Genomic DNA, 16333 nt, shown 5'->3' on the forward strand with positions numbered 1-16333 from the left:
AAGAAATTACATGATGACTACACACATAAGGACAAAAACTTCCATTTTTTTATTCTACAGAAGCAGGTTATTGTTACCTAGAAGTAAAAAAACAGGAAATTTATCTTGCAACCTTAATATATAATATGAGTAGCCTTGTACATGATGCAACCATAAACAAAATTGATCTCACCATTGTTTCATTGTTTCAATGTTTTAAAAGTAATTCTAGAGGAAAGAATAAAATATTTTGAAGCCAACCAAAACCTATACAGGGAAAGGCAATAGAAACACCTATAAAATACCAATAGCTTCTACTTAAAAGTATTAGACAACTACTTAAAAGTCAAGGACTATAGGGTCAAGATTCTGGACACAGGAATACCAAAGAGATGAGATGATAATCATTAATGATTTTGCCCACCCCTCAGGAAGATTTGCCATTAATACCCTAAGGCAAGAGGCTTAAAATACAGTATTTGCTTCAGTAGAGGGAAGAGAGTTGTTGTTGACAAACAGATATAAAATAAAAGTTTATCACCAACCTTAGAGAGAAAATTGGAAACCTCAAAGCTTCAGTCTGAAGGGCACAGTAGAAAAATGAGCCTTGAATGCATATGATTTTATCATCAAGAAAATTACCAAATTCTGAAACTACATATAGCAGGGGCCTGTAAAGCTAAGTTAAGGTCATCTCCAAAATGATACATTTTTCTACAGTTTATTTCTGTTGAGAAGATGAAAAAAGAAAGCTCAGGACCAGCCAGGGGAAAATATCTCAGTTATCTTACCAGGATCTTGGGCAAAAGATTGAGGCACTGTCAGACTTTAGATGAAAGTCTAAACTTTGGAATCACAAAGTGTTAAACCAAAAGTCAATCAAGCCTTACAAAATGTACAATGAAATTCTTAAATTGGTCCATACTCAGATTAAAGTGAATAGGCTTCATATACTTTTTGCTCACCAGAAGAAACTGGAAGCCATGTGTGCAGGAAAGCAATATTGGATGGAACTTTTCACATTTTTCATAATTAATTAATGCCTTTTCTTTTCCAAATACTTGCTTGTACTAAGAGTTGGGACCACAAAACCAAAAGCAAGAGGAAAAAAATAAAAACAGAGCTAATGTATTCTAGATCTTATATTTGGAAGAAAAAGAAAGACAAAGTAAGAGAATAATAGAAATAAAACATGAACAATTTTATTAGAGTGTTATAAGTTTTAAAAAATTGTGGTGAGCCGCTTCTGCCGTTTCTGCAGACTATGGTCGCCATTACAAGATGGCGCTGGCTCCGCTGTGGTCTGTGACAAACAACTCCTTATCTGGGAGAGTTGGCACATGATTTTTCACCACCCTGTACACCACCCTGTGAGAAAGCTCCACGCGGCAGCTTTGCATTGGGGCTTGGGATGCTTTATTAAGGCTGGGAGGGGCATCAGAGAGAGAGAAGAAGAAATATCCAGGGGCCTGAATAAACTGTTGAAAGAAGATTCTCGAGTTGCGTCTTCCTTGCGGGCAAGGGGTCGCGACAAAAAATAAGCTTTTTTAACACGATGAAACAAATTGCAGAAAGCCATATTAGGGAATTAGCAAAAATGATGAAACCTATAACTTATATTTCATCAAAATCTAAAAGTTGTGCTCTGGAAGATAACCTGCTAAGTGGAAAAGACAATAAGCTATAGAGAATGGGAGAGAATATCTGTAAACCACATATTCAACAAATGAGTGCTATCCAGAATATATAATGTACTCTCAAAACCCAAAGTATAAAAAGTGAAAATCAAATTGGAAAATGGTCAAATGACATGAACAGACATTGTGCTGAAGAGGATCTACAAATTGTAATTATGCAAATAAAATGATATTCAGTATTACTTATACTAGTCAGAGTTCTCCAGAGTAGGAGTAGCAATAGGATATATGTAAATATATAGAAAGAGAATGGTTCATGAAAGTATGTAAGCTGAAAAGTCCCAGGTTCAATTATCTGCAAGATGGAAGAACAGTAAAGCCTGTAGTATGGGTCATTCTAGACCCACAGTTCCTGAGAATCAGGGGAAATGATGATTTATATCTCAGTTTTGGAGGCTGGGAAGTCCAAAATCAAGGTGTGAATAGATTTTGTGATTATTAAGGACCTATTCTACACAGATGTCACATTTGTTTTGGGTCCTTATATAATAGAAATGGTAAAGGAACTAAGATGTTCTCTTCAACCTCTTTTATAAAGGAATGAATCCTGTTCATGTAGGCAAAGACATTATAACATAATCACTTCCCCCCCAAATCCTCCCTTTAATACTATTATATTGAATATTTGATTGCAAAATATGAATTTTGCAGGGACATAAACATGCAGACTATAACACTGTTCATGAGAGAGCTCCACCCTCATTATTCAATAATATCACAAAAGTCCCATCTTCTAATAATTTCATAATAGGAGTTAAGATTTCAATGTATAAATTTTGGATGGACACAGAAATTCTGACCCTAACATGTGATGCCATAAATTGGGATAATAGGCAGTTAGTGGCATGAGAGTAATTTTAGTTATTGGTAATTTTGTTTTATGATCTTATTTCTGCCTTTTTACATTTCTATTTTCTTTAAGAAAATTGTTCTAACTTTACATTTAGGATTTTTATACTTTCCTGAATAGATATTACAGTCTAATAAAAATACATTTAAAAATGTATTTCCAAGGACTGAGTGTGTGACTTAGTGGTACAGCACTTGTCTAGCATGCACAAGAACTTGGGTTCTATCTCTAACACTGCAAAAAATGTGTATGTGTGTGTCTGTGTGTATGTATATGCATGTGTGTGTGTGTGTGTGTGTTATATCTAATAGGAGTGTGTTCTGAAATAAAATTAAAAATTGCAACCTTGGGGCTGGGGTTGTGTCTCAGGGGTAGAGTGCCTGCCTAGCACGTGTGAGGCACTGCATTCGATCCTCAGTACCACATAAAAAATAAATAAATAAAATAAATGTATTATGTCCAACTACAACTAAAAAAAAGAAAAACTAAAAAAATTGCAGCCTTGACATACCAAAATGTACACTCCTTGAGACACTGCATTAACTGAAAAATATACATATATATAAAAATATACTGATATGTATAGATGAAGGCTGGCATGATTATGATTTGGTCATATATTTGTATTCAGATATATTTCATGAGTCTTTCTTTCTAAATTTGATCCTAAAGCTACAAAATCTAAGCAAAAGTGGTAGGTTTATGCTCTACAATGTTACTGAAGGCTAATCACTTCTATGAAAATTACAAACTAACAAAGAGACTATATTGGTCAACACACTAACTGAACTTTAAGAAATTAAAGTTTTCCTTTTTCCTCAGATTCTTGGCATCCTGTTTAATATCATGAACAAGCTTACATACTACCATGAATCAGAACAAAGGCAATGATAACTACTTATAGAAAAATCAATACTGGTCCCAGCCATGTCATCATTGTTGGAAATGGCAGAAAAATTCATAATACACATATGAGAAAACAATGAAAAAACTTGTGTATAAACCAGGAACTAGCCCCCACTAGACACTGAATCTTCTAGATCCTTGATCTTGGTTTTCCAATACTCCAGAACCATGAGAAATAAATCCTCATTGTTCATAAATCACTTCATCTAGTTTTTTTAGAAGCCCAAATGAACTAAGATACCAGTGTATTTGTGAAGATTTTATCACAAAGTAATACATATAACAATTTAGGACATAGAGTAATCAGAATTACTATACAACATGATGATGACAATTTCATAGAGTTAGCCAAAATATAGCAACATGCCAACCATAAATCTACATCAGAGGCCTAAATATCTGGATAATTTCAGGTATAGTTAGATTCACACACATAGATAAAAAGAAAAAAAATACTTTTATTGTCTATTATATACTAAGCACTGATCTAAGCAGTATGGCTACAAAAATTAATAAGACAAAATATCCCTTGATCTCACATGTTTATAATCTAGTACCAGAGATAAATACAAACAAATAATCCTAGCCAAGATAACAATGGGAGTATATATAGGCAAAATATTATCATGTGCCTCCCAAAGTAAGAGTAATCTGAGATGTCCATTCAATTTTCAGTTAGATTGTCTGTGGAAACCTTAGTGAAATCAGTTCATTTGGATTGTTTCTACAAGGCAAATATCTATGTTTCTCTCATGATCCTTCTCACCTGTTATCTCTATGAAGAGTTTTTGTAATATCTCCAAGTGGTAAAGACTGTCCCTGGGTTGTAAACCCACTCATTTATTAGGTAAAAACACAATATGTTCACCATTATTTTCCTCGTTTATTTTCTTACATGTCCCTAACCCAGTACTGTGAGCTCCTTAAATCTTGATGCAAAATCTGTTATATCTGTATTCATCATTGGAACTTACTACAGTTTCAGGCCATGGTCAGCATATAAAATTATTTGGTGTATGGTTTACACAAATATATACATATATATGTGTATATGATTATGATTGGAAATAGAGAATCTATAAGTTAGCATGTATAAATGGTGCTTCAGGATACTTTGCCAAATTATAAACTATTCACATAATTAGAGACACAACATTTCCAATTCTGAAAATAAACACAATAGTAACAGTCCTTTCTAAGTAATTTTCTAGAAAAATAGGGACATTAAAAACTTATATTAGAAAATATTAATAAAATGACAATAACTAGAATACTGCATATAAAAATCTATGAAATGTGACCAAAATTGTTCTTCAAGGAAAATGAATCATTCTGAACTCTGTTATTTTTGAAAAAAAACTAAGTATGAATATTCATCTCAAGACACTAGAAAAAAATAGAAAACTTATAGCATTATAAAAGGATTAATAAGCATAAACAAGCTAAGTGTCTTTTAAAAAGCCACACAGAGGAGTTCTCTCCTAGGAAAGATACACAATTTTTCATGATATTTTAAAAAAGAACACTGGACAAGAAAGTTTAAAAATCTGGTTATTATTTCAATATATAAATATTGGTCAGTATCATTAAACATTCAGACCCCCAAAGCACAAACTCACTATCTCTATGAGCTGCATTCTTCTCTTTCAGACTTAATGGAATTTTAACTTGATATTCTCATATATCATTCATTTTTACCCTTTCCAAATCTACTATTTGTTGCCAGGACTGAAAACCCTATGTCTTTTAACAAGGATGTTGAAGAATAACAAGGAAACAGAGTCAGTAGTTTGTTAACCACAACTTGAGTAGTGCTCTCAGTTTTTATGGGCAAGTGGATGATACCGACATCTGCTGATAGCCAATGTAATATGGTTTAATGAAACTTTAGGGCCTTTATATTTAACAGTTTACATTGAATCATGTACCAGGCAGAATGTATTCATTATTTCAAGCAGTAGTTATGGAGTGCCTACCAAACACAAGTGTTTTTCTAGGTGTTGGGAATACAGTAGTAAACAAAATAGAGAAAAATTCCATTTCTGCAGGGAGCTTACATTCTAGATTAGGAAAGCAGATCATAAATGCAAAAAAAAAGAGATATGTAGCATGTCAGATAGTGGCGAGTATTATGGAGAAACAATAAATGATTTGAAGAGCTGAGATATTTGCTATTTTAAACAGCATTGTTAGGGGACACATCTATAATAAGGTGACATGTGATCAGAGACTTGAAAAAATTAAGGAACTGAGTTATGAGTACATCCAGAAAAGAACATTCTAGGCAGTAAAAATAGCAAGTATAAAGACCATGAGTTGGGAGCCTGTTTAGTGTAGGCAAATAATGGCATAGAGGCCAATGTGCCTAGGATGCCATGAGCAGAATGAAGAGGAGTGCTGTAGTCTGGCTGGGCACAAATCACAAGCCACTCAAGCAGGAACAAACTTTATTTCTGAACTCCACCAGCACACTCCACACACGCTCCCAGGGAACTCTCCCGAATGCCACAGGGCTCCTCCAGGAACCACCAACCGGAAATCCCCCCTCTGGCACCTCCCCAACCAATGCGAACTCTTCAGGAATCCCTGCGAGAGCTCAACCGGAACTCAACGAGAACTCAAAAGTCATCATCTTAATGGCTCGCTGGCATCACCTCTCAACCACTGCTTCTGGCAAAAATGCCATGCGTCATCCTGACTCGGCTGTGGCCCTCAACAGAGGAGGTCAAGAAAAAAAGGCCCTGGAAAGCCATTATAAGAGTTTTAGGCTTTCTTCCATAAGAAATGACAAGTCTCAAGGATTTTGAGGATAGATAAAGTGATGTGATTTGATTTAGTTTTGAAGCAATGCTCTGAGGACTCTAATAAGAATGTGGAGAGCAATGGGAGAAGACAAGCAGGGGCCTTTACTTTAAGAGAAATGGTTGAATGAATTCCAGGTAAAAACATAGATCCTTCTACTTCAGCAAAAGCATTGACCAACTCCTTTATGCAAACATTCTCACAACTACTGCAAAAAAAAAAAAAAGTTAGTGCCACTGAAGACTAGCTTTGAAAATACACTTCAATATCCTTTTCTAACAGTGTCCCTATTATAGGTTGAAACCATCTTATGTGTATTTTCATTATTATACAAAGTGTTCTTCTCATGCTCTACGAAGTATTAAGCAATAATATTATGTTTATTTATAATATGGAGCCAACAACTCAAATTGTAGGGTAAATAGGTTATATCTTTTGTAAAAGTGATATATGTAATTAATTTTGACTTTTAAAAAAGGTGCTGTATGATTCTCAGAGAGAAACATCCTTACTTAATTAACATAAATACCTTGACAATGAAGCCATAAGAACATTTATTTTCAGTGCAGAAGCTACCACTGAAACAAAGATACATATATCTCTTTTTCCCTTGGAAGAATATTGCATTTAATGAGTTTTTATACCATTTATCATAAATTTTAAAGATTAGGTGAAGCATGAATTTATTAAAGTAAATAAAGATAAAATACCATCAATTAACCTCTTCTGAGTTAATATTAAGTATATCTTTAAATTCTATGATCCTCATCCCACAACTACCTCTGTTAAGGCAAAATCTATATTAAAAATAGCAATTTAAAAATACACAATTTAGTGGCATTGTGTGTACTTTCAATACTCTGTATAACACTACCTCTAGGCTTGAGAGATTTTCAAAACATCAGAATAGACTCTGTATCCATAAACAGTCATTTCTCTCAACTTCTGACAACTACTAATGTAGTTTCTGATTCTCTTAATAGATTTAAACTATTCTAGATACTTCACATAAATGAAACTATACAATAAATGACCTCTTGTGCATGGATTTTTTCATTTACCACAATATTTCTAAGATCCATTTGTGATATGTATCATGTATTATTATTTTATACCTTTTCATGACTATTGAGAAATCCCATATTATGTGAATATAGCATATTTTGTTATCTATTTACAAGTTGATAGATATTTGTGCTTTTTTAACCTTTGGGATATAGTTAATGCTGCTGCTATGAATATGTGTATAAAGGACATCTTTGAACACCTGATTTTATTTGGCAGAATGTATTCTGGTAGGGGAATTGCTGGGTCTTATGCTAATTTCATGTTTAACTTTCTGAAGAACTCATTTATTGATTTTGAGCCATTGTAAATCAGCAAAACATGTAAAGCTTTGTAATATATCTAGTTTCTATATTCTGTATTCTGACATATATTCTATATATCAGAGCCTGATTTGATATGATTGGCATCATAATGAAATGTCTGACATATTACTAAGAAAGCAATTAAATATGCTGTTTTTTTTTCTTTAACATTCCAATTCTGTTAGTCAGTTCTTTGTTGATGGGACTTAAACACTTGACAACAACAACTTAAAGAAGGGAAATATAATTTGGGCTTACATTTTCAGAGATCCAATCCATGGTTGGCAATCTCCATGGCTCTGGGTTGGAAGTGAGGCAGAACATCATGATAGAAGGGTATGCAAAGGAAATCTGCTTAGCTCAAGGTAGTCAGGAAGCAGAGCAAGAATGAGGCAACAGGGACAAATTATAAACCCCACCAGGGACCTAGTTATAGCCAAGCCCCACCTGCCTACATTTTCTACCCAATTAGTCCACTCAAATTATTAATATAGCAAGTGTAGTAATCAGTTGCAGCTCTTAATCTAATCATTTCACCTGTGAACTTTTCCTTCATTAACACAGGAATTTGGGGGAAATACCACATATTCAAACCATATGAATGTTCATATTACTAATAAACCCACATCACAATTTTTAAAACTAATATCCATATTTCTTTTGAGGTGATTGTGATATAAATGACAGTACTGGCTACCTTATCAGCTGAATTTGGAGTTATTTATTCATTCATATATTTATTCACTCATTTATTCAATAAATAAACAATATTTGAGACAATGTGTTAAATCAAAGCACATGAACATAATATTTTACTTCAAAAGATTTGTCATCACAAAACAAATTCTTTCAATAAAGTTTTATGTCTGCCGGGTACACTTGAGGGCTAAAGGGAGTTCAGAGCTAACTTCTCTTGGGAACTTGGGAGGACTGTTCAGAAAGTCTTCACAGATAAGTTTACTCTTAAAGGTAGACTTGAAAGATGAGTCATTATTCCAAGGCTATTGTTAGGTGACATGGCATTCCAGACATAGGGCCCATCTAACTCAAAAGCATAGAGGTTCCATATGAAAATATCTGAATATATTACATGGGTATTAAAGGGAATTTATCAATTCATTGTTAATAATTAAAGGTGATATAATTTGCATTTTATATACTCTTAAAGGGAAAGATGATTTTTCTGCTTAGAATTACAAAGTGAATATTTTCTAGACTCATTATCACTGGTGGGAGTAATTATCTCAACCTTTCTGGAAACTAATTTTTCAGTAAATATCAACAGATTTAAAAATATCCAGACCATTTTTATGGTTATCCCACTTCCAGGAATATGTTCAGATCTTTTTAACATAGATTTATGAATATTATGTTAATTTCTTGTCAGAGTAAACACTTAAATACATTAAAATATTTTCCAACAGGGAACTAACAGAATAATTTCTTTTAAACAAATGAGGCAGACATTGACTTTTTTTCAGAATGTTTGAATAGGCCAAAAGAATTCACAATGAAGTATTATATGAATACATATAAAATCATCACAGAATTACTTTGAATCATTCTCCATATAGGTTTGAGCATCCCAATTCAAAATTTGAAATGCTCTGAAATAAAAAAAAATATTTTTAAGCATCATTTCCAAAAGTGTGAAAATTTGAGCAACAACATTATTTGGTCAAAAAATTGGGATTTTATTGCATTTTTAAATTGGGTTTTTAAATTAGGGGTGTTTAACTGGAAAAGTCTATGGAGATTTTTAAAAATACAAACAAATATGATATTTGAAATATTTCTGGTTTCAAGTATTTTCAATAAGAGATATTCAATTTGTATTTCTGTACATAAATACAGATACACACAGACACGTGTGCCTACACACACACACACACACACACACAGATGTATATGACTGCCTGCTTACTTTGCTGCTGATGCTGCTGTTCCCTAGAAGAAAATTTACCAAAAATCTGAGGTACAGAGTTTATGAATAATTTCGTTTGTACTTTGCCGCAGTCTTTGATCGTAAAAAGGATCTTGTAAAACTGCAGGCAGGAGAATATGTTTCTCTTGGGAAAGTGGAGGCAGCTTTGAAGAATCTCCCACTGATAGATAACATTTGTGCATATGCAAACAGCTACCATTCTTACGTCATTGGATTTGTTGTGCCAAATCAAAAGAAACTAACTTTATTTTTAGAACCACACACGACAAACAAAATAGCCTCTCAGGAAAAACCCTCAGAGCCTCAACTGCCACCACCGGCTTTCCCCAAGCCTCTCTCTCCCACACAAGCTTCTCTCCACCTCCCACAATCCTCCTGCTCTTGAGGCCGATTGGCTGGGTCACGTGGGCGGAGCCAAAAAAGTCCCCCAATGAGCAGCTCCGTGGTCTGAAAGGGCAGGGAAACAGTCCAATGAGCATCACCGCAGAGGAGCCAATCAGCTAGATGTTGCTGGGGCTGCTGTGAGCCAATCGTCAGCCGGCAGCTGGAAGTTTGCTGGCAGCTGGAAGTTTGCTGGGGCCCCTTCGGCTGTGGCTCTCAACATCTCCCCCTCTCTGTTTAAACAACAAGCATGTGGCTTAGGGACCGTGCCTGTTAGGCAGTCCAATTCAACATATGGTCCTTACCCGTCATCGGATGAACTGACCTCTAGGCGTCAGCCTCCTGTCTTAGGTTGGTACCACTGCAATTGGATCATACCCGTCACTGACTACCGGTCCAGCATACAGCCATACTTGTGGATAGGCCTTTGCACCTGTGGGGGGGTGAGGTTCTTTGCCTCACCTCTGTTGGCCCCCAAATTTTAGACCATCACTAGTAGAGGAGGATGCAAAATGCCATGACATTAAGCCAATTGAGGGCTCCTTTGAAAAATTGTACCACCGGTGACATCATCAGCAAAAATACTCCAGCACTACCACAATTCGCTGTACCAACAGATAGTTCACAATGCATACAGGTGAGCTCACAATGTGTCCAGGCAAGTTCTGCAAGCAGTTCAGTGATGGCTATTGTAGAAGCTGTAGATTGGTTTTATCTTTGACTTCACCAGCACTGGGATGAAGATAGGAATTCTGGCAATAATGGCTAAAGAAAAAATTATGTAACATTACAGAAGGCACTAAAAGAAAACAATTTTCTTAACAATTTACATTATCTTTAAGAGAATTATTAAATATAATGAAAAGGAAAGGTGAAAGTAAACAGATCTGTTAACCTTCTTTTTTGTTTACATATTAAAACAATCCTCAACAGTTGTTTACCCAATTTAAATTAAACCATATAAATCACGTGAAAAAAAAATATTTGGATCCATTTTATCATGAGCGCTCATCATATATGATATATGGACATACGTACATTCAAACATATAACACAAAACACAAGTGTGCACACATAATATAATACATACAACACATAACATTATAGTAAAGGCCTTATAACTTTTTACAGGTGAAATCTCCATTGCAATGTTTAAAAACTCTATAGTCAAAAAATAGAACTGATCAGCAAAACATTAACCTAGGTCTGTATGAGCTCAAAAAACAAAATAGAACTTATGATATGGCAAAGGGCAATAATAAAATAGATATTGAAAAAAGCATCCTGGTTCTGTTGCAGATGTAAGAATAGCCAAACTGGAGTTTTGGATATCAGTCGTTATGGATTTGAGCCAAATCATCTTCTTTTTGGTCTGTAGAAATCGCTTTAGTTAATCTTTCTGGAATCCAAATCGGCTGCTGTTCTCCCTGTGGAAACACATAAACAGACCCCCGACTCCAGACAATCACTGGGTCAGGACCTTGGTTAATCTCTCTGGAATCCAAATCGGCTGCTGTTCTCCCTGTGGAAACACACAAACAGACCCCCGACTCCAGACAATTACTGGGTCAGGACCTTTCCATTGTCCTGTTAGAATATCCTTCCAAAGTACCTTAGGCTTATGTACATTTTTTGGACACATATGCCTTTCTGCAGCACTAAGTCCTGATGAATCCAAATTTAAAAAGTTTAGAGTAAAAAGGGTTATTTTAAGTTTATCTTTGGGGAATATATACCCCTTCCCAATTCCTTCTTTTTGCTTTAATAAGTACATTTTAATAGTTTGATGAGCTCTTTCAACTATGCCTTGTCCCTGTGGATTGTATGGGATTCCTGTTATATGAGTAATGCCAAATGTTGAGCAAAATTGTTTAAAAGAGGTAGAAGTATAACCAGGGGCATTATCTGTTTTTAACTGTTTTGGAACACCCACAGTGGCAAAATTTTGTAAGCAATGAGCTATAACATCTTTAGTTTTTTCTCCGGCATGAAGGGAGCCCATCAAAAATCCAGAAGAAGTATCAACTGTAACATGCAAATATTTTAATTTTCCAAATTCTGGCAAGTGTGTGACGTCCATCTGCCAAATATGGTTAGGTATCAATCCTCTAGGATTGACTCCAAGATTAACTTGTGGTAAAAAGGTCACACAATTTTGACATTGTTTTATTATTTGTCTAGCTTGTTCCTTAGTTATTTTAAAGTGCTTTTGTAAAGTATTAGCATTGACATGGAACTTTTTATGAAAATTTATAGCTTCTTCTAGTGTAGAGAAAATATGTATGTCATGTGTAGTTTTATCTGCTAAATCATTGCCCAAACTAAGGGCTCCAGGCAATCCTGTATGTGCCCTGATATGTCCTATAAAGAATGGATCTTTTCTGTCCCAGATTAGACTTTGTATAGTGGAAAGCAAAGAGAAAACAGTAGAAGAAGGGGAAATCCTACCAGCATCTTCAAGAGATACTATAGCATTAACTACATACTGACTATCAGAAAATAAATTAAATACAGAATCTTTAAACATCACAAAAGCTTGTAAAACTGCATTAAGCTCTACCTTTTGAGCTGATTGTTTGGGTACTAAAAATGTAAAAGTTTGATCAGGGGTAACTACTGCTGCTGTACCATTATTTGACCCATCAGTGAATATATTTGGAGCATTCATGATAGGTGTTTTTCTTGTCATTTTTGGAAAAATTACAGGATGCAATGACCAAAAAGACAATAAAGGATTAGATGGTAAGTGTTTATCAAATGAAACATTAGATTTGCACATGATTATTGCCCAAGTATTTAACTCATTAGCTAACTCATCAATTTGATTCATAGTATATGGAGTAATAATTTTATTGGGAGAAATTCCAAACACTCCCTTTGCTGCTTTTATTCCTTTGAGTATTAATTGTCCTACAGCCTCAGGATACCTAGTAAGAATAGTGTTAGGAGAATAAGAGAAATGTATCCATAATAATGGACCTTCTTGCCAAAATACTCCTGTAGGAATATTTTTTGTTGGTAGTACAATAAATAATAAAGGCAAACTTATATCAATTCTATCCAAATGCATATTTTCCATATATGTTTCAATGATTTTTAATGCCTTTCTTGCTTCAGGCGTTAACATTCGGGGTGAATTTGGATCTGATGGACCTTTTAGGATATCAAATAAAGGTCCCAACTCTCCTGTTGGTATACCTAAATAAGGCCTTATCCAATTTATGTCTCCTAATAACTTTTGAAAGTCATTAAGTGATTTGAGTTGATCTACTCGTATTTGAATTTTTGGTGGACGGACCATGGTTGAGGATAATAGAACTCCTAAATAATTAATTGGAAAATTTAATTGTACTTTATCTATTGCTATCTCTAGATTATAATTTTTTAATAAGTTTGTAAGTGTGGCATAACATTCTAGCAATGTGTTTTTATCTTTGTGTGCTAATAATACATCATCCATATAGTGAAATATTTGTAGTTCAGGATTTTGATTTCTAAGTGGCTGGATTACTTTGTTAACATAAATTTGACACATAGTTGGGCTGTTAGCCATCCCTTGAGGGAGTACTTTCCATTCATATCTCTGATCAGGACCTTCATGATTCAGTGCAGGGATAGTAAATGCAAAACGTGGACTATCCTCAGGATGAATTGGAATTGAAAAAAAACAATCTTTAATATCTATAACTAAAACATACCAGGTTTTTGGCAAAGCAGACAACTGAGGAATCCCTGATTGAGCAGGTCCCATAATAACCATCTCATTATTAATGGCTCTTAAATCTTGCAATAATCTCCATTTACCAGATTTCTTTTTGATGACAAAAATGGGAGTATTATGGGGAGATACAGAAGGTTGTATATGTCCTTCTGCTAATTGTTGTTTGACCAGGTCATGGGCTGCTTGTATCTTTTCTTTAGTCAGGGGCCACTGAGGAACCCATACTGGTCTTTCTGATTTCCAAGTAATTTTTATTGTCTCAGTGGCCCTTTCTGAAAATCCAACTCATGTCTGTCTGTTCCTTGATCTATTTGTATTGGTGCTGCTATACCTTGTTCTTGTTTTTCTAATCTTTTTCCTTTCCTAAAACCTTGTCTAGTCATAATAGTGGGTGCATTTTGGTTGATGTTATTTGTTAATGTCAAACCTAATTGATCTAGGACATCTCGTCCCCATAAATTTACGGGAAGATGATCCAATACATATGGCTGTATAGTTCCTTCACATCCTTCAGGATCCTTCCAATCTAATACCATTGCACTTCTATGGGGATTAGTCGCCACTCCTAGGCCTCGAAGCGTTTGAGTGGCTTGTTGTAATGGCCAATGTTTTGGCCATTCTTGACGAGAGATGATGCTAAGGTCTGCACCTGTATCCAGTAGCCCATTAAATTCATGTCCTTGAATATTTAGTTTTAGCATGGGGCGAGAATCTAAATTTAAAGAAAGCATAGCCCAATCTACACCTGTGGAGCCTAATCCCTTGGAACCTCTTTCTACAGTACGACTGGAAAATTTATCATGTAGGCTGGGTATTATTAGTAACTGTGCTATTCTATCTCCTGGTGAAATTACTGATATACCCTTTGGAGAACTGGCTATAATTTTTATTTCACCTTCATAATCGGGATCAATTACCCCAGGACTTATCATAAGTCCTTTTAGAGTAGAAGAGCTGCGTCCCAATAATAAGCCTACTGTTCCTTTGGGAAGAGGTCCTTTCACCCCTGTGGGAATGATTTGAACTCCCATCTCTGGAGTTAGTACTGCTCTGGCGGAGGCGCAGATGTCCAACCCTGCGCTCCCTCTGGTTTGTCTGATGAGGGATCTGATGGACAATGTGTCCTGGGCACTACCCTGATGGGGTTGCTGGGTTCCTCCAGTGCTCCGTATATTTGTGGTTTTGGGCCCCGGAGCATTGGGCCCCCCTGTCCATTTTTTGGCAATGGAGCCCAATGCCTTTCTCCACGATATCGTGGATAAACACCTGGTCCTTGTTCGTTTTTTGATAATGGAGTACCCTCTATGGTGGTTTGAGAACGGCATTCATTAGCCCAATGTCTCCCTCTACGGCATCGTGGGCAAATACCTGGTATTCTACTCCGTTGATACCTAGTTTTGTTAAACCCTCCTCCAATGGGGCAGTTCCTTTTAAAATGTCCTGTTTGTTCACAATTGTAGCATGTTCTTGGCCTGGCATCTAAAGCCTGTTTTACTGCAGCTGCCACAATTTGCCCTTGTTCATTAATGTCTCTGGCATCTAAAGCCTGTTTTACTGCAGCTGCCACGACTTGCTCTTGTTCATTAATGTCTCTACATAATTTAATATATGTGTTTAAATCTTCATGTTTCCATGGTCTAATGATATCTCTGCACCAACGATTCGCTTGCTCATAAGCCAGGTGTTTTAGTAATGGCATTGCTTGTTCTGTATTCCCAAAAACTCTGGTAGCTGTTTGAATAAGCCTATCTACAAATTCAGCATAAGGTTCATTAGCTCCTTGTATTACCTTAGATAATTGACCTTGTAAACCTCCATGTCCTTGTAAAGTCTTCCATGCCTTAATTGCATCTGCAGCAATTTGTGCGTATACGCCAGGATCATATGCAATTTGTTGCTGCTGATCCTCATAAGGTCCCTTTCCTAACAACATATCTAGATTTCTCTGAGGATAACCAGCTGCTGCATTTCGCCTAGCCGTCTCCTTGCAAAATTCCTCATTGGCAACCTTCCATAACAGGTATTGTCCTCCATTTAGCACAGCTTTACACATATTAGCCCAATCTGCTGGCGTCATGTTCAAGTTGTTAATGGATTCGACCAAGCTTACAGTGAAGGGTGCTTGAGGACCATAGGTTGTTACAGCCTCTTTTAGCTGCTTCACTGTTTTGAAATTTAAAACTTGGTAAAATCGCTGCCCTCCTGCCTCAAATACAGGGCATGTTAATATTTGAGACCTTGTCTCAAGATCCCAACTATCAACTGCGGTGGTTGGGGGCCTCCCAGCATATGGAGGTGGCGCTGTTGGTTGGACACTTACACCCTCTGGTGATAGAAAGGTGTTAGTAGCAGTCTCCTGTTGTAACTTTCCCCCTGATGGCTTTTTCTGTTTTACACTTTCTTTCTCTGTCTGACTAGCTTGAGAGGCCTTCTATTTTACTTGAATCTTTTCCTCTGTCTGACTAACTTGAGAGACCTTCTCTTTTACTTGAATCATTATGTCTTCTCCTTCCTCTACCATTGTCTGAACTGAAGGCTTTGGACTAAGCAAACAAGATACGAATGTCCACAATGGCAATGTGCCAACTGGCAGAGTCCCTGGGCTTTTCTTTTCTATTCTTTTTAAATCTTTACCATGATGGTTCCATTGTGATATATTCAACAACTCCTCCTTAAAAAGCC

Source organism: Marmota monax, unplaced genomic scaffold, assembly GCF_021218885.2.
Source record: "Marmota monax isolate L192 unplaced genomic scaffold, Marmota_monax_Labrador192_F-V1.1 WCK01_AAM20220418_F8-fsc00123, whole genome shotgun sequence".
NCBI classification, from domain to species: Eukaryota; Metazoa; Chordata; class Mammalia; order Rodentia; family Sciuridae; genus Marmota; species Marmota monax.